This window comes from Sphaerodactylus townsendi, linkage group LG07 (genome assembly GCF_021028975.2).
Source record: "Sphaerodactylus townsendi isolate TG3544 linkage group LG07, MPM_Stown_v2.3, whole genome shotgun sequence".
In the NCBI taxonomy this organism is placed as follows: domain Eukaryota; kingdom Metazoa; phylum Chordata; class Lepidosauria; order Squamata; family Sphaerodactylidae; genus Sphaerodactylus; species Sphaerodactylus townsendi.
Genome location: NC_059431.1, coordinates 32,063,494 through 32,084,141, shown reverse-complemented (window position 1 = coordinate 32,084,141; position 20,648 = coordinate 32,063,494).

The window sequence follows — 20,648 nt, the reverse complement described above, 5'->3', positions numbered from 1 at the left end:
AAAGTACCCAATTCATGTGTGCAAATCAAAGCGTGGGCTTATGAGGTTCTTGGAAAAGGGGATGGAGGCAACTGGCAAACTATGTGAAGTAGAGGATCACACTGAAGAGGATTCCATCCAGGCTTCCAGAAGGTATATACAGTACACCTACAGAGCCTGTAGATTACAGCTCCCTATATACCTCTAGGTATTTCCCAACTCTGAGCTGGTAACCCTAATGGAAAGTAGGGCAGAGTTATCATACTCTTTAGCAATATATTTCTGAGGTTCAGTATTGGAAGGTTGTTTGAAGCCCCCACTTTACTTTTTAACTGGCTGCCATCTCATCTAAACAGAATTACACCCACCAAGTCCCTTTGGTTTCAATGGATTTAGAAGGATATGACGATTTCAGTGGACTTCAATGTCTCCTCCTGCTCATTTGTCAGGAGTGGAAGGACTTCTGCACTGAGCTTCTGAGTCTCTTCTCAAACGCTCCTCACTCTAAAGTGTAGTTCTCTCTTTTTACTCTATTCATCATGATCCTATTCTTTCAGTCTTCCACTGAAGCTGATCATATTGCAACTATTTTTAGTTTGAGTTTAAACAATTACACTGAAGAGCATCTCAGTTCTTCAGCAAAGGCCCTAAATGTATAAGAACCCCCCATCATACCTAGGGAATCAGGAATGCACCCCTTTTTCATTCCCCTCCCCTTATATTGCCTGTCTGAGCCTTTCTAATTGCCCCCTTTGCATAGCCAACATTACAAATTGTGTGGCACGAACATAACATTTGAAACGGCACAAATTTAATGGGGAAATTTGGCATAAGCAAACAAAGATGCAAAAACAGTATCATGGGTTTGCAGAAGGGAAAGGCAAAGGGGAAGCAAGGTTTTCAGAAAGACAGGAGTCTGTAAAATCAAGGAGCATCCCAGCTCCTGCTGTCTTTTTTCACTGATCATCTTTGCCTCAAGTACCACTTAAAAGTGCACTATGAATTACTGGTGGTCCTAATTAAGCGAGGCTGTTCTACCGCTTCAACATCCCAAGCTAAAATCACTTTTAAAGACCCAACTTCCTTGTGTTCCTCTTTTAGTGTTTTGAATAATCAACATTATTAATTTTTTGCAAAAGGAATTCAATTATTCTTTAATAGCCCCACCTAATGATCTTTGCGTGGCAGGCTTCTATTAAAAAGTTGCTGCATTTTGGGAAACATGAATAATTTAGAGACATCACTGGGGAATACTGATAGTTAAAATGAGTCTTTTTTTCCTCTTGCTTAAGCTGAGCAAAAAAAAGAAAAACACAAAACCCTCAGGCGACTGTGTGAAGGGCCTGCTGTTTTCTGCCTTTGAGCACTGCTTCAAGTCTCAGGAGGAACGCAAGTGAAAATTATTATTAAGCCTTGATACAGTACTTAATCCCTTTTCTGTGACCTCAATTAATAACTAACTTAACCTTTTTTTAAAAGGAGCTAAATTATATTTCTAAAGTCCAGGTTATCCTACATGGCATGTTATTGCCTCTTGCATAATTAAAAAACAAAGCAGCAGAACTTGACTGACATCCACTTGAACATGCTGATGAAACAACCCACCTTTTGACTAATCTAGCCAGACTAAATTCCATGGATCAAATACAGTGTAAAGTGGTTGTTGTTGGGTGAAATGCAGAGAGAAGATTGGACTAGAAGCTATTTCAGGGCTCTGTTTTGGTTCTAGGGGTGAAGTGAACATAAAGGCAGAAAAAACACCCAAACTGATTGGTTATTCTCCTCTTTTTCTATTCCTGAGCACCACTTATACCACTTTCATTGAGAACTGAGCTCAGAATGAAGAAAGTTATTTTCTGTTTTTTTAAAAAAAATACCAACTTGCATTAATGGAGACCATTCAGAATGGAATTCTGAACTTTTATATTGTTGGTTTCACAATGACACGAAGTTGACAAGCTGTAGGGCTAACTGAGCATATACAGAGTCAAAGGCACAACCACTGGGAGCCAGGAGTTCACGCAAAGAAAGAATGTATTGGCATTGATACAATATATACAGTTTAAACGGACAGAGCCTTCTGACTTTGAGGGTCCCAGTCCCCCAACAAGGAACATGCTTAACTGAGTTAAGCTTACTTATATACACTATGATAAGCATTAATTAGCTTCCTATGGCTGGAGTACAGTCAAAGGTCACATGACTGCTTATATATAGCTTCGATGCAATTCATAGCTTAGTCATTCCCTTTGGCTGACTGCTAACAGGGTGACTGTTGTTAGTCCTTCAGCAGTCCATTAAGGACAATCAAGGGGTTTTGCCAATGCAGCTGTTATGTACCCTTTCCAGCTCCTGAGCACCCCTTCCCAGATGCTTGGTAGAAACCACCACATCAAGACATTTTGTTTATCCACATTAACAGTTACATTTACACATATATCAATTCCAGTGTATGCCTTACATTCCATAATATGGCTGACTTATTTCAGAGGATGCATCAGTTATACCCAACAACTCTCTAAGCCTCTTTCATGTTTTATAGAGGTTAATGGCTTGGTCCATTGTGGATGTCTGCCTTGTATTGTCCTGTGAAGGTAGGGAAGCTTGCCTCTCTATGAGTCCCTGTTTGAATCATCTCGTCTGAGTGTTTTGATAGCGATACTCCTATATACTTTGTTCTGGTCTTAACAGATCTGCCCTTTTAAGATGACTGTATATACAACCTTTTGTGGAGTCATTGAATAATATGCTTGGTTTTGGTACCTTGAGGACCTAAAGTCTTTAGCTAATTCCAGACACTCCATTGCATGTCTAAAGCGCAACTATTCACAGCGCTCTGTATTCAGCCTCACAGGCTGCTTTGTGCTACTAGTTTTGTTTAAATGATGCCTATACAAGTGGGTACACTCCAAGCGTAGAGTTATCACATACCCGGTGCACAAGACGTATTGTTCTCTTCGATTACATAGAAACTACTATTCTGCGTATATCCAGCAATGTTGGTGAGTTTGGTCTGGACACAGCAGTAAAACCTTTAGACACTGAAGTTTGCAATTAAAAGGTATTTCTAGTACCCTTTTACCCCAGTCCAGTCCTGTTTCAGTTGGTTGTTGGCATCGTCTACTGGAGTACGCTTGACAGCATAGTATGAAATATCTAGTCTACTAATGGGAAGCAATATAATGCAAAGACCCTATCACTACACTTCTGTAGAGACTGGAGTCATCACATTCTTGTGTCCTGTCTAGTTCTTTGGAAACCTAATACCATGGGTGTTTGCTTGCTTTTACGGAGTGAGTTAAACCATTTGTGTTCTCTTGGGAGCTCCTTTTTATTTTACTCTCTTGGTGCAGTAATAAAACCCCTCAGCGAAAGTTTGTACAAATTCCATACTTAGGTAGGATTTTTACTTTTCACCTAGATCACGCACTTTAATGTGTTTTGCACTTAAGAGTCTGGAAAACACTTTGTTCAGTTCCTTTTCCCGGTTTCCTGTTAGGATTATGATGTCATCGACTCCACACTACTTTGTGAACGTTTCAGCACCTGGTTTCCCTGTTTTATAGTGACACAGGAATCCAGTGGCACAACTTTGAAAACCCTCTTTCACTTAACAGGTCATCTAAATGGTTTCTCCACATATGTGCTGGGATTGTTTGTCCAAAGACCAATAAAGCACGTTTCAGTAACCAAACCTTATTTGTTTTTACACCTGTAACCAGGTGGTGGTCTCATATATATCTCCTCCATCCACCTTTGCAAATTCAGGTAGGCGGTACACACATCTGAAGTTGCTTGGAGACATACCCCTTTGTTCAGCAATAGCCAAACACAACCCTGGATGGATTCATACCTAGCTGTAGCAGCATAGGTTTCAGTAAAGTCCTCAGGAAAATTTTGTTTGAAACCTCTAGCTACTAATCTGGCTTTAAAAAGCATTTCACCATTCGCTAAAAGCTTTCTTTTATAGACCCATCTGGAGTCCAACAGAGTTCTTCCTTTTATTTATTTATTTATTTATTTATTTATTAAACTTGCTATACCGCCCTATCCCCGGAGGGCTCAGGGCGGTGAACAACATAAAATCATACAAAAAACATAAAAATCTTAAAACAGGCATATCAACCTCAGTGAAAACATCTAGGTCGATTAAAGATTTGAACTCTGAGTTCATAGCCTCAAACCATCGCTTTTGCTCAACTTCATCCCTGTGCAAAACCTCTTGATAATTTTTTGGTTCAGACCATTCATCAGTATTTGTTTGTAAAACATTCACCGCTCCATTCTCTGTTTTCATTTTGTGTTGTGTGTCATACCCAAACCTCTGGGGTGGTTTCCCTTTAGTCACACGTGCAGACCTTTTGGGAATTGGTTCTTTCTCCTTATCACTTTCTGAGTCTGATTCAGCTTTAACAGGAACACTAGACTTGTGTCTTTCACACTCTACCTCAGAAGAACTTTCACTTTCAGTTCTTTGTCTCCTTCTCTCAATATGTTTATCAGCATATGGCAGAATGACAGATGGACTTTCTTGCTTAGAAAGCAGGGAGTCTAAATTGCTATGCAGCCGGGACCAACCAGAATGCTTCTCAAACTCAGCACTTCTGGAAAATAGTACCTGACCATTTGGTAATAGGAACCTGAAAGCCTTCATACCCACTTGGACACCCACAAACTGAAGCCTTTGTGAGTGCACCTTTCGTTTTCTTTTCTGTGGAGGCACCAGAACATTGGCATAAGAACCAAAAGTATGAAGGTGGTCTAACTTAGGTGCCTTACCATACAGCTTCCTATACGGAATGTCACTGAGTGCTTCGCTGAATAATCTGTTCATGGCGATGCGGTATGAAGTAAGCCCGCAATGCCTCCGCTTCCAGAGACTATCCTTTTGCATTTCCAGTCTAGCATGGCACGAAGCGCTTCATTTGTTTCAGTAACACAATTGCCAATCTTTCTTCTTCTCTGCTTCAAACCATTTTTTCAGAATGCACATAGGCACATTAGGGATTAACGCTTTCGATCCTATCTATTCCCTCGTTTGTTTAGCCACCTCCAGTAAATTGGTTACTGCCAGAAATTCTCCGGCACCATCAATGCTTGGATTGTTTTCACATCACATCCAAATCTGTTTACAGATCCTTGCAATATGCCATGAATTTAAATACATGGAAGGCTTCATTCTTCTTTTTTTTTAAAGAAAATAGGAGAGAAGTGGAAGCGTGTGGCATGCGATCCACAATTACAAACACATATTTGGCACCCCCCGATGCGAAACACCATGCGATTGTGCTATATCGCATGGTGCGCACCAAAAGCGAAAGGGTCCTTAGTTGCCCTTGGGCTTTGTCTTTGCCAGACTGGATCGCGTTTTCACTTTCCCACCTCCAAACGCACTTTGCACTCCTAGGAAAAACAATCACATTTGGCAAATTGCACACCACACATTTACGTGCTGTTTGTTTGAGTACTTTGAAGCTCCACATGCCCACATTTCCTGTGGAAGTTGTGCACACAATTAGCGCTGGAGTGCAGTGGGTCATTAACCCCACACACAGTAGTTGGAACATCCACAGAGTCACAGGGGTTGTTACTGTCCACCAGTCAATTTATAAAAGTCTGTTACTTTAATACACCCTGTGCCACAATGTCCCCATCCCTGGGACTATGGGAGCACTCCTGTCCCAGTAAAAGTACATACATAATTCCATCCAGTGCCAACCTGGACACGCTTTTAATAGATTATAGCGCCATGTACTTGGTACATGTGTAATATCGTTCTGCAGGGGTGAATCCCCATAGCTTGTAAAAACACTTCTCCTTGGGACTGTACAACAGCTGCAAGAGCTAATAGTCAGCAAGAGTCACCTCTCTCAATATCCGGTGTCCTCACTTCTTTTGCAGCGAACTTGCCACCTTGCTACTATATGTTCACCTGTAGACCCGGTGTCCAAGGAAAAAGCCACGTAGATTTCGGTGCTTCTGGGTACATTGCATCCAGAAAGGTGCTTCCCTTTCCCGGCTGGTCCCCTCTGCACAACCTGTTGCTGATCGTCTAGGTCGCTGTCGCCTCCCTCGCTGGCAATTCCTGCAGCTAGGTGGTTGGTTTGCTCCACAGGTGTAACAACATCTGCGAACGAGCATCTCGCCTCTCTCTGCCGACTTGTCACCTCGGTCCTTGCTGGATGCTGTTGTTCACTGGAGGCTTGAGGGGGGTAGAGCCGTAAATCCCTTTGCCCCTTCCAGTTTCCAAAAGCCTCCCGGACACGTAGAGTCCAAATGTTAAAATCATCCCTCTGGCACACTTTAGTAAGCCATCCACTAATGGGTCCCATTGTGTTGCCGAGAGAGGAGAGCAAAATCAAAGCTTCTGCGAGATTATTATCAAAAAGCCAAACCTCTATCAGGACAAATCAGCAAAGAGTGCTCTCATTTGTTGCAGATGGGAAATCACACATTGCCTTTCATGCAACTTGAGATTAAAAAGAGTCTACGCACCTGAGAATCAGCTTGGGAGCCCACTGTTGTTCTCTGGTACAACTCTTTCAGTAAGTGTTCAACACCCCTAAAGCTGTTGTTTTATCTCCGCAGGAACACCAATTGGCTGCTTTTCCACTGCTAGAACAATGGCTGCTCTGGCTTTCTCATCAGCCTCCACTCCTCATCATCAAGCTGATCCATATCTGGGAGCTTTCTTGAGGCAGCTTCTCCAGAGTCCTTCCCGGATGAGGTAGCATTTCATTTTCTCTGCCCATGAGACGAATAATTGGACTCATTGAGACTTTCAAACAGCAGCCCATGAGGTAGGACTCATTATGACTTCACCACACCCCTCTTAGCTCCGCCCACTCAGGGCAAATGTTACTCACCAGTGGGTTTGTAATGACGCCTTCTGGCAACTGGGACCATAACCTGGACAATACGAAGTTGGGACGAAGCGTAGGGCGCAACTGGAGCGTATATACAGAGTGCGGCAATAACCACTGGAGCCAGGGAGTTCACGCAAAGAAAGAATGTATTGGCATTGATACAATATATACAGTTTAAATGGACAGAGCCTTCGGCTTTGGTCCTGTCCCCAGCAAGGAACATGCTTAACTGAGTTAGCTTACTTATATACACTATGATACATTAATTAGCCTATGGCTAGTACAGTCAAAGGTCACATGACTCATATATATAGCTGATGCAATCATGCTTAGTCATTCCCTTTGGCTGACTGCTAACAGGTGACTGTAGTTAGTCCTTCAGCAGTCCATTAAGGCAATCAAGGGTTTTGCCATGCAGCTGTTATACCTTCAGCTCCTGACAGGTTCTATGTATTGTTTGGTTTCTTACTGTGTTGTTTTAGCTATAATTCATCATGATTGTTTAACTTGTAATCTGCCTTTAGTCTCAGTAATGAAGGTGAGTGGGAAACAAGCAAGCAAGCTAAATGGAATTTATCTATCCTTTCTTTCTCCAAAACCAACTTCCATTTTTGTTCATTGGATGTTAGATCACCTTTTTCCCCATTCCAACATTCCATTCAGTATTTCAGATCTAACTAGTCAGAGCTGAATGGGAAAACAAAGAGGGCTGATTCTTTTCCTGTCTGTTGCAATAAGTATTCTAGATTGTTCTTGTAGAGAATTAATATCTATTAAGGTTGCCATAGAGTAAATATCATATCACTAGAGCATTGGCTTGAGTGAGAGAGAGGATTTAAAAAGTGACATGGTCATGGCTTTCTAGAGATTTAAAGAGACAAGAAGGGCAATATGTAACAGCCTGGCCTATTTGTTAGCCTGAACCTGAGAGAGGGAGAGGTGTAGTGGGAGTAGGTACCTATGTGAATGAGAAAGGGGTGTCTCAGCACTAATCACACATTTCAGTGGAGATGTGATTGAAACAATCTGCTTCTGACAGGTCCCTTCTGCACATGTTGAATAATGCACTTTCAATCCACTTTCACAATTGTTTGCAAGTGGATTTTGCTATTCCGCACAGCTGCAAAGTACATTGAAAATGGATTGAAAGTGCATTATTCTGTATGTGCGGAAGGGGCCTCAGATTATCTTCCCTGTCAGACGGAGGCCCCTTCTGCACATGCAGAATAATGCACTTTCAATTCATTTTCACAATTTTTGCAAGTAGATTTTGCTATTCTACCCAGTAAAATCTAACTGCAAAGTACATTGAAAGTGAATTGAAAGTACATTATTCTGCATGTGTGGAAGGGGCCAGAACAACACTGATAATATGGTATGAGGAAATGGGAGAACTTGTATTCCTTGTACACACAAGGATTTTAGTCTTGGGAAGGTGAATCAATACCTATACTTGTAGACCTCTCTAAATGTACAACAGAACTGAGATCCACAGAATTAGGGTGATACACTCATTAGGGTGATGCAGTCATAAGTTACTGCATATCTGTTAGGGGTGACCCAAAAATATTCCTCCAAATTTTGAATTTATCTTGGTTAAGAAAGAAGATTTAGTATTTGGTTCCCTTGCTTAAAAGTTTGTTCAGGTGTACACAAAATGGAATAATGTGACCCAATGCCCTATTAATTAGGTGAAGTTGGGGCATAAGTAGATGCTAAAACAAAATCTGAGTCCAGTAGCACTTTAAAGTTCAGCAAAATTTTCCAAGGGATAAGTTTTTGTGAATCAGCATTCACATTATCCTGAACTTTGACTCGCAAAAGCTTATACTCCGGAAAATTTAATTGGTCTTCAAAGTACTACTAGATTCAAATGTTGTTCTACTAATGTGAATATCTACCTGAAAGTAGGAATGTTATCTGTGCTTAAGTAACATCTGTGAGTTACACAATTTTGCTGTATTGATCCACAAATTTTATTTACTGTATGACCTTGATATGATGGCATCACATATCAACAAATAATACCATGCCAATCCTGAAAAAACTCTTATTGGATATATAATATCCCAATGGAAATTTCAGTGCAAAAACAGATTTCAAAGCAAACAGTGTTTTTTAAATACTACAAAGGACAAATTCAGCCCCCTATGAAAAGGGGCTGTTGGTTGGAAGCTCAAGAACTGTGGAAATGTAATGTGCTGTTTCCTTCACGACTTGCTTGTGGGCTTCCCAGCCATATCCGACCGGCCACTTATCGAAATAGGATACTGAACCTTTTGTTGGATCCAGCAAGCTCTATTAATGTTCTTGCATCTTAAAATCTGGCACAGCCTTAAGGTTTAGTGTGTTTTATACAAACACAGATGCTGCTTCTATAGCAATATATGAAAAATAACTGATGATGAGCATTAAATTTTGATTACTGGTACATCACTTTAAAGCAAATATGGTCCCAGTGCATCTGCAGCAATTTATGGTTGTTTACAGTTTATCAGTAATTTCCCTTTTCACCCAGATCTCATCCCATGAGTTGAGCAAAAGCTAGAAATCTGAACACATGTTGATTGATGTCAAACTACAAATATTACTGACAGCCTAACGGGGGTTTGCCCAGCTGGAATTTCGAGATTAGTCATTTTAATTTTTCACTTGTAATTAGGCAATTTCATCCGAGAGAGACACACATGTGTGCGCACCCGCACGCATGCACACACACACCAGCCATCAGCATCTTTAATGTTGGTATCTGATGCCTCCTCTTCAGTGTGTATTCCCTATTAACGCTCATCAAAAATGTGTCATGCTGTCATTTGGTTTGAAAAGAAAAATTTGCAGTGGTGACCAGAGTTAGAAAGTTGTCAAGCAAAACTCTGTCTTCCACAGTTCAATTCTTTTTTTTATTTTTGTCAAAAGAGCAGATGGGATCTTATTGAACATTTCTATTGAAGGACGGGGACATTTTTACTCATCCCAGCCACCCCTCTTGTGCAGACTTCCAGATCTCCCTTAATGCTTCTTGTGGACGTCCCCCAAAGACCTCCAAAGAATAGAACTTTGAAGACATTTGGGACTGCAGTGGGAGAAAGAGGAAAGAAAGAAGGATTTCTTTCTTCAGTACTTTTCAGCAGGGTCCAGATCATCATACACTTCATGTATACAAGTCATAAGATACAGTTAAACCAAAAATAATTATAGGTATTAGTAGTCTTTAAAAAATTGAAGAAGAAAACATGGCCACTTCTAGAGGACAGCAAGGGAGGATTTTAAAACAATAAAATCCAATTCTTTACATACCTGTATAGAAGCCTTACATATTGGGATTTACTGCAAATCCCATGCCTTAGCAAATGTGGTATCTGATTTGTATTTTCCAATAGTCCTAGGAACTGGAACTAGTTCTTAATTAATAAGGATTGACAGTTCAGATACCAAGCCAAGAATCATACTAAGTTTAACTGGTTTGAATGCTTAGCCCAAAAAGATAATTAACAATATTACTATATAGAACATTAAACTTCTTGATTGGTACACCGGTGCCTTCATATTCATCCCATTTCAAGTGATCTACTGGAAGTGACATGGGTACAGCTATTAATGAGCAGTTTGATTATATATATCACTAGCAATAAAGCTAAAGTGTGACAATATAAAACAGGCTCTAAAAAACTGTGAGTCGCCACTAATATGCCTGCTTTTTATATAGATAGATTATATCAAATAACCAAGAGCTGGCCCCTATAAGTCTAAAAATAAATCTGCATTACAGAACCAGCCTAGGCTACAGTTTAAGGTTCTTCATATTTTGGGAAAAGGAGCTGGATTTGCAGAAAAATCCATTCTGTAAAGTATTGTGATTTTAAAAAATCACAAATAGTAAGAGTTTTCAAAAAAAAAATCCTCCCAACGTTCATGCTGCATTTTAAGTTGCCATAGTAACCACCCAAATTAGTGCCAGCACTGCAGTAGCAGTTTCACCTCCACATAGGATGAGGGCAGAGGGAGAGAGGAAGTACAGCCAGAATGGGTAAATGAGGGTGATGGGGAAACAGAATAATGCCTTTGCAGTCATCCTCATTGATTCACTTCATATATATTTCCACACCCTACATAAGATAATAGATGGATTTAAAGTTGTTTCTGACTTACAGTGATCCTATGAATTAATGAGCTCTATAGCATCTTATCATTAACAACCTTATTCAGATCTTGCAAAATGAAGGCTGTGGCTTCCTTCATTGTGTCAATCCATCTCATATCGGGTCTTTTTTTTTTCTACTGCCTTCAACTTTTCCTTGAATGATTGCCCAGTGAGTCTTGTCTACTCATGATTTAACCAAAGAACGATAGCCTCAGTTTATTCATTTTAGCTTCTAGGAAGAAAGTGGTAGACAGCTGCAATGATATGCTAATAAATTGGTTGTTCTTTGTTCTCCAAAGGGTTTAGATTCATAGTCAAATAGCTTATGGTTAAAAAAAATTAAAAAGAAAAGATTGTCATGCCCTTATATAAGATTGTCATGCCCTTATATAAAGCAGTGGTGCGACCGCACTTGGAGTACTGTGTCCAGTTCTGGTCGCCGCATCTCAAAAAGGATATTGAGGAGATAGAAAAAGTGCAGAGAAGGGCAACAAGGATGATTGAGGGACTGGAGCACCTTCCCTATGAGGAGAGGCTGCAGCGTTTGGGACTCTTTAGTTTGGAGAGGAGCGGCTGAGGGGGGATATGATTGAAGTCTACAAAATTATGCATGGGGTAGAAAATGTTGACAGAGAGAAATTTTTCTCTCTTTCTCACAATACTAGAACCAGGGGGCATTCATTGAAAATGCTGGGGGGAAGAATTAGGACTAATAAAAGGAAACACTTCTTCACGCAACGTGTGATTGGTGTTTGGAATATGCTGCCACAGGAGGTGGTGATGGCCACTAACCTGGATAGCTTTAAAAGGGGCTTGGACAGATTGATGGAGGAGAAGTCAATTTATGGCTACCAATCTTGATCCTCCTTGATCTGAGATTGCAAATGCCTTAACAGACCAGGCGATCGGGAGCAACAGCCGCAGAAGGCCATTGCGTTCACATCCTACATGTGAGCTCCCAAAGGCACCTGGTGGGCCACTGCGAGTAGCAGAGAGCTGGACTAGATGGACTTTGGTCTGATCCAGCTGGCTTGTTCTTATGTTCTTATGTTCTTATGAAAAGCTAAGTAATTATATTTCAATGTGAAATGAAAATTCCATCTCTCAAATTTCCCATGTATCTTTGCTATTCAGACTTATTTGTTAAGTCTGATTTTTTCACCACATGAATCCCAATCACATCAACATGTTTGGTTTTGCAGTCTGCTTTTGTGAACAGAAATTCTATGCATTTTAAAATGAAGTTATCTCATAGTCATATTAAATGCAAAGTAAAATCTAATTTCCATCAGCATTTCTTTAGGCAGTTTCTTTCACTTGGCCACAGAACCCAATGGCTTTCTGAGGCACTTGACCGTCACTTGCAAATGTCAGTGAATGCCCACATCCATTTTTCTCTTCTGATGAGGCTCAGTTAAAAGCCATAATGAACAATAGGGGACTCAATTAGCATAATGGAATCAGCGGCAAATGTGACAGAAAGAAACTAATTACAGTTTCAATAATGTTCTGTTACTAAAAGTGGGAAAATATTAATAGCACAAGTTGCCAAAAGTCTGCATTAACAAAAGGCTGTTTTTGTCAGGATTAACATTATTTTTAAAAAGATGGTTTTCTTCTCAGAGGTGAAAAGAAAACCACCTCTGAGCAGTACAATCTGTTGTCTGTATGTCTGACTCCCATCACCTGCTGCTTCCAGTACACCTTTGTGAGATCATATTTACGCAATACTGTTGCACATTCGCACGGAAGCACATTTTTTTTTGTTCCCTCCCTCCCTCTGCTGCGTACCAACATGGGCAGGCAGGCATGGATCCTCACAGCCATACTGCCATTCATGGTACCCTGTGTGGCTATGCAGCAGAGAGGCAAGACCTCTACACACAAAGGAAAGTGTGGCCAATTAAAGCTGTTCTGTTCTGTAACAGAGGTTAATTGTGTTAGAAACGCAGGTCTAAGAACCCAGAAAACACTCTGGACCAATTTGGTGAAGCAGGTAACAAAAGCTTTTATTGGTTTACTATCTTGCAAGCTCGGGTGCCCACCCAGTGGTGGACACAAACTTTCTCTGTTCTGCAACAGTTTATATTGCTTTTTTAGGACCGCCCAATCCCTCCTTCATCTCTCCATTGGCTATGAGATGAGAGGGCCCAGCCTATTACAATTTATCTAAGCATATTATGTCATATACCAAGTGGTATCTCCTTCAATTAATACATCTCTATATGGTCATTTCCTGTCATTAGTCTTAGTTGTCAACCCTTTGTGTGACCTATTCCCCACTGAACTCTTGACCCCATCTTCTACTTGCTCATTTTTTTTAGAGCAGGTGTGCTTTGCAGGTCACTATGTTTCTTTTTCTTCTGTGTTCCAATTAATTTCGACCAACTTCGAATGGGATATGATAAGCCCTGATAAGCACCATACCCATCTCCAGTTAACTTTTCTTAGTCTTGGAACTAGGCCATTCCACATACTTTTTCTTAACATCTTATATAAAAAAACAACTTAATGATACCTCTTTTATAACTTCTGTTTATAAGAGTAACACCTCTTTGGTATATGTAAAAGCAACATTTTACCATTTCTCACAATTGTAAACAAGCCTGTGTTAAATCCACGAGGGCCTTTTAGGACCATTGGCCTTCACAATAGCAACTGCAGAGCTTTTAATCTTCCTAATGGTTGGACAATTTGATGATGTGCATGTGCATTAAAAAGTTTAGGTGGGTAGGGAACAGCCAGAATATTGAAGCACTACTGATATATGGCATGTTTTACTTGTGAAAGAATTTACTGTGTGCTTGCAGTACATTTCAATGGCTTTTTGTAAAAACCTTTCTAATACAATTTTATGCATATGTGTCTCAGTCAGTCTTTGGAGGTCAATTTCCTTGCTCTTTTTTTAAAGCAATCATTTTCCTAGATATATGTTAATTCTGTCTTCCTGATGAGTCTGAGGGGTTTTAATAGCAAGTGGTTTTGAAAAGTACACTGTTTCATGTTCTCTCTTAAGTTGAGCATCAAAATCCATGAAGAAGCAGCTACAAAGTGGATGCTCTTTTCTTTTATATCACATGCTCACAACAGAATGAGAAATGTAGAATAGCTGGGGAAGTGTTTCCAATGGTGCTCATCCTGTTTTAATCAAATCATGAAGATGTTAATGAAGATATTAAGGCCTCACAGGATAGGTGGGCTAGCCAGTTTGGTTCAATAAGAGTCATCTCCATTTCTCTGAAATGAAAGAGAAGGAATGTGACAGCAGGGCTGCGAAGCTGTGAAATGCTCAAGGCTTTCAAACTCCTGGTTTTATATTTGTAATCTCCAGGAGGATATTGCCTTCTTTTGTTCAATTATTGTACAGCAATTTCACTTTGGTTTGGTGAGGATCCCTTTTCTGGTCTTGCTCTTCACAAAAGGCACTGTTCATGTCTCCTTCTTATCCATCATTTCAACAATTCAGCCATACACCTATTTATCTCTAGTGGAAAAAATCGAATGTCAATTTTTTTTTCACTAAGAGAAAAATAAATTATATAAATAGGAAAAACAAGAGCTGGTAGACATTACAAAATACCCAGCATTTGTACTACAGTCACATAGCTAAGGTGCTGTGCTTTCTGAATCATATTTTTAAATCTTCTCAATTTTAGGATAGAAGGGAGCAACCTCTGTATTCTAGGAACACCTACGAGATGCCTTCAATTAAGTCCAATCCTTTATCTTAATACCGTGTTTCCCCAAATATAAGACAATGTCTTATATTAATTTTTGCTCCCAAAGATGTGCTAAATGTCTTATTTTTCTGTGTTCTGTTCATCGGGCATGCTTCCAAACAAAAACTTTGCTACGTCTTACTTTTGGGTGATGCCTTATATTTCGCACTTCAGCAAAACCTCTACTACGTCTTATTTTCCGGGGATGTCTTATTCGGGGAAACAGGGTAAGCATTGTTTCTCTATCTCTCAGTGGCTCTTCATGGTTTCAAACAGAAAAGGGTAATTGAGGTAAATGATATCTCAATAAAATTACAAGAAAAAAATGTGCCCAAAAATTGTATCACATGAAAGTGAAAAGTATTACTTGATCCATAGGACTCTATAGGGCTTAAACAGCAATATTTTGCAAATGTGTGAGTAAATTCCATAAAACTTGCAGGTACACCTCACATAGGGTGGTAAATATGTATGATGGCCACAGAAGGGTGGATGGGTACTTGAGTGGGAGGAATAGTATGAATACAAGTTCATAATTCTGTATTGTATTTTGTGCTGCATCCATGCTGGAGGCCGACAAGTGTTTCAAATTTAGCCCCCAGGCAAGTGAAGGAGTAATCCAGACGAGCTTATGAAGAAGTCCCCTCGCATGCCACGCACCTCGTATCCTCACCTCATTTTCATTTATGCCCAAAAGGAAATGTTCACTAAATAAGCGTATTGTTTTGCTTTCAGATTCCACATGCTTTTTGTTTAATGAGGGAATTTTTCTCCCTTGCTGTCTCTGATATTACAACAGGTATAACAATTGGTTTTCATTTTTTAAAAAAAAGATGCATAATGACTAACTGTGCCTGGGCAAATTACTGACAAACATGATCCCTGAGCAACCTCATTATTGTTGTTAAGGTGCATGATAAGCCTTCTGTGCAAAGTTCTCTTATTCTGAGCTGTATCCTGATCTATCCCCCTGCCCTATTTTGTGTCAAGCAAAGGTATTATCTTAATTTTCATGCAAGCTTAATCTTTGTTCCAACAGAAATTTAAATCAGCCATTTAACTTTCCCCTTTCTTATCCCTGCTAATGCTGGCATTTCCATTAGACTAAAGAGAGCATCTGTGGCCTGACACTTGACATTTTTCCACTGGAGAAGATGTCATGCATGATGCCATGATACCCTTATCAATAAAAGGGAAACCAAAGACTCCGTTGGGTCATGAATGTATCCTAGAAGAGGTGTTCTCAATAGGATATCTTTTATTGTTCTCCTTCCCATAATAAGGGACTATGCAGTCTGGGTTGCACTTGAATTAGCTTTTTTGTTTCCGTCTTTAACCTTTGGGTTGCAGCAATTAACTGCAATGGTAGTGGGAGTAAATGATACAAAGAAATTTGACGCCTGCATTCAAATCACATCCAAAACAGAAATGTCAGGATTCTAAAGAAATTGTAGCACCCCGGGTGGATTAGTATCCAGAAAAAAAAAGGCACACTCCAAAGATGAACATTATGAAACAATACTTTTTTCACCCTTTTAGAACTTGGGACACAACTTTACCCCTAATATGTACAGTGGGTTGCACTTCTTTATATGTCTTCTGGCAGTGCTACTGGAGTACCTTGCCAAGGTTGCAATTCAGCTGCGGATTGCTCACAGCTGAAAACATGTGGTTGAGAATATACAACTTACAATTATTTAAAAGACTTCCAGTAGTTGGCTATGAACTTACATGAAACAAAGTCTCTTGGCATTTATTCCTTTAAAAAGAAACAGATACCATATATACTCATGTATAAGTCGACTTTTTCAGCACATTTTTAATGCTGAAAAAGCCTCCCTCGACTTATATTCAGGTCTTATACTCAAACACATACAGTATTTGCTGTATGTGCCATTAGGGGGAGCTAAAGAGCTCAGATTTTCCACATAAGGAAGAAAAGGCTCAATTTTCTCAGAACTTAAGAGGCCTGTATTTCAGGTATGAGAATTTTTGTATTCATTGTTCAGAAGGGGATATTGTGTTTATATTGATTGACTATTTGTATTTTGGTTTCCTGTTATAAAATGTTATAATGGGTGCTGCCTGTAGCTGGAGCCAGTCAACTTCACAGAGTTCAGTTAAGAGGCCTAGAGTCTGTATACAGCTAGAAAGAACTGTAAAGGACTGAGCCCCTGCTAGTCTGTTTTGCATAGCAGGCCAGAACTATTATATGTTGATTATTGCTTCTGTATTGGTTTACCATATTTCATTGTTATACTGCACATTATTGTTTATGGAACAGAAAACAGATTTAAAGTTTCTTTTGTTGTAAGTCTGGTGAATGTTAAGGGTCACAAGGAGGGATCATACTGGCAAAGACTTGAACTCCTTTTCCATTTCTGATCGTATCCCTCTTAAAATCTGAGTTGGGTTACATTTGTACAGAGGATGAGGAGGAATCCAGTTCTGAAGGATTTTAACTCTTGTGTTTTAGCTTGGTTGCTGATTGAGCTAAGGTTTTTGTACTTTTAAAGTTATTGTTGATACCATATTGTTCTTGTTGACCCACTTTTCCACTTACAGAGCTAGTTTACTGTTTCTTTGAAATAAATGTTCAAAAACATTTAACCTACTGATGCCTCAATTAATGTAATTTTATTGGTATCTATTTTTATTTTTAAAATTTACCAGTAGCTGCTGCATTTCCCACCCTTGACTTATACGCGAGTCAATAAAGTCCCAGTTTTTTGTGGTAAAATTAGGTGTTTCGACTTATATGCGGGTCGACTTATACACAACTGTATATGGTAATTTCCCCCTTTTTTGTGTATTTTGTCATTAAGTTACAACTAATTTAGGGCAACCCTTTAGGGTTTTCAAAGCAAGAGATCAAAGGCGTAGCTGGGCCAGAGTGCGCCTGGTGCAGACTCTGTATTTTCCACCCCCCCCGTGGCGCCCTGCTCCCCCTGCCCTCCCTTACCTTAGTGCAAGCTGGAGAAGCAGCCTGTTCCCTTCAGGCTGAAAATGGCCTGGTGGGAACTACACTTCCCATGAGACCCTGGGGCTCACAAGCTCTCAAGGGAAGTGTAGTTTCCACCAGGCCATTTTCAGCCTGAAGGGAACAAGCCGTTTCTGCAGTGCCTGCACTAAGGTAAGTGGGGGGGGGCATTGCGGCGGGATGAGAGGGGGTGCCATGGGGGGTGGGGGTGATTTTCCACCCCCAGGCATGCACCCAGTGCAATTCACCCCCCCTGTCACCTGGTAGCTCTACCTCTGCTTTCAGGGCCCAAAACTGTTTTCAAAATTCTCCAGAATTAGGAAGACATAAGCAAGAGGGAAACTTTCCCCCATTTTTGCAGGAACTCTTGGTGACAGGTGATGGTAATTTCCAACTGCATCATACTATGTTTCATTTTTTGGTATCTGCATAATGATATTTGTGTTTGTGTGTGTGTGTGTGGGGGGGGGTTCTGGGTACCAAAGAACAGTAAGTTTGTAATGGTTCCTTCTGTGAACTCTGCTCTATTCATAGAATTCAAGCTATTCTCAATGTCATACCCCAGGATAAACAATAACAGCATAAACAATAACAGTTCATAGACTATCTAGAGATATTCTATTCTATTTTTTCATTTTGGATTTATATCCCAAATTCTATTTTTTCATTTTGGATTTATATCCCCCCTTTCTCTCCTGCAGGAGACTCAAAGGGGCTTACAATCTCCTTGCCCTCCCCCTCCTTGCCCTTCCCCTCTGTGAGGTAGGTGGGGCTGAGAGAGCTCCGAGAAGCTGTGACTAGCCCAAGGTCACCCAGCTGGCGTGTGTGGGAGTGCACAGGCTAATCTGAATTCCCCAGATAAGCCTCCACAGTTCAGGCGGCAGAGCTGGGAATCAAACCCGGTTCCTCCAGATTAGATACATGAGCTCTTAACCTCTATGCCACTGCTGCTCACTTCCGTCAATCCTTCAACATCCATGGTTATGAGCAGATTCCTGAGGAAATTTTAAGTGATTTATCACATTCTGTTTGCATTCTTCTGAAGCTTAAACAGCATTTCAAACCTGATTGTTTGTCAGTTTTGGAGAAAATATTGTAAACAAGAGTAAAAGTCCCCCTTTTTACTTCAATTTTCATGCCAACCCTACAACTGCTCTGATTTTGCAAACTGATGGCAAGACTTCAGAAATTCCAATTGATCTGTTTTCAATAGATGAACTTTAGATTTTTAAAGAAAGAAGAAAAAGCAGTCCCTGGCCCTTCTTATTTTCCAATAGCTTCCTGGGCAAAGAAATCTGACTGGTTTTTCTGCCCTTCCTTTGTCCACTGAACATCTATTTATTGGAACAATTATTTTCAATCAATTATTGATTGGAGGGTTTCACTGAGAGAGTTTGGTGTAAAGCTCCAGCTTTAGATTAGGGTTTTGGTTCTGGTTCATGTATGGAAAATACAAAACCAATTCAGCTCCCTCCATCTAGCAGTTGAGCCAGAAAACAATGTAAAATGCCTTGATATTTTTTTTTGTTTGGTAAATTGCAATGGCTTCAGATAGTTCCAGTTCTTATCATGGTTTGATCTATGTTTTAAAGTTTATCTACTTTAAAGCCATCTACCTCATCTGCAAGTTGATTCACAAGGAAAGTAATGCCTTTGCTAACACCAGAAATGTTTCTGCTTTCTTTCTATGTAATTTCAGCCTCAGCCTGCACATTAAGCACCTGTCAAATTAATAATTTGCTGATCTGTAATATTTGGTCTGTGCTGTAGGCTAGAATTTATACTATAATGCTTTGTGTCATTGAAATATTTTATGCCACTAATTTGTAGAATTTACTTTTGTCAGATTCAGAGAGTGCTATAAATGATTGTGCAATTTTCTAAATGACTGGAAATATTGATAAACTGTGTGTCTGAAATGAATTTTGAATTTCTAAAAAGTTGCATCCACACAATCTTCATTCTGTAGCAAATGCAAACCCAAAATTAAGATGTTTGTTCTTAGATATATTTGCCTTAAGCTTGGAATTTCTTTGCAATGGAATCAAGATGATACACAAAACCCATTTTGGCTTACTGGGCATATAATGAATGTCAAATATCTACAAATTCTGTTTCTGACTTGCTTACTGCAAGTGGGTTAGAGAGGGAGGAATCAATGCTCAGTGATACAGAATATCTTTTGCTCAGATTCAACCCCCCAGTCTTAAAGGATATGTCCACTGCTGAATTTCAGATAGATAGAATGAAGGTCACCCCCATTCTGAGACCTACATAAATGCATCTACATTTAACATTAAAGTCTATGGCAGAATTGGTAAGAAAGATTCTAAACATTAGCACAGACAGCACTGCAACTGGTTAGTTTAGAATCAGCGTGTTATAGTGATTAAGAGTAGGTGGACTCTAATCTGGAGAACTGAGGCCCTTTCCGCACACGCGCAGAAACGCACCTCCACCGGCATGAATTATGCTGGTGGAGGTTCCAAGGCTGTTCACACCACAGCGTGCGAGCAGCCCCTGACTTTTCCCCCAGCCGGAGAGGCAGCTCCACACGGTCCCCTCCATTGACCTCGTCTTCCAGCGTTGCTCTGGAGAGCTGCAGGAACCCACCTATGCTGCCCTCTGACCTCCAGGGGTCAGAGGGCAGTGTGGGCAGGTCTCTGCAGCCCTCTAGAGCGACGCTGGACAGGCAGGTCAGTGGAGGCGACAGGAAAAGTCGTCATCCCGGCAGTGCAGTTCGCATCGCACCAGCGGGAAGCTACTGCTTTGCAAAAACCTTGCTAGTTTTGTGAGGTTTAAAGTGGCGGCTTCACGCTGCTTTGGGGCGGCCAGGATGGCACTGCTGTGAAGCAGCAGCGCCTCCTGTGCAAACACTTCCCCAGGGTTGGCGTTTTTGCCTTCCCTGGGGTGCTCTATTCCACTCATGCAGAAAGGGCCCAAGTTTGATGCCCCCCACCTTC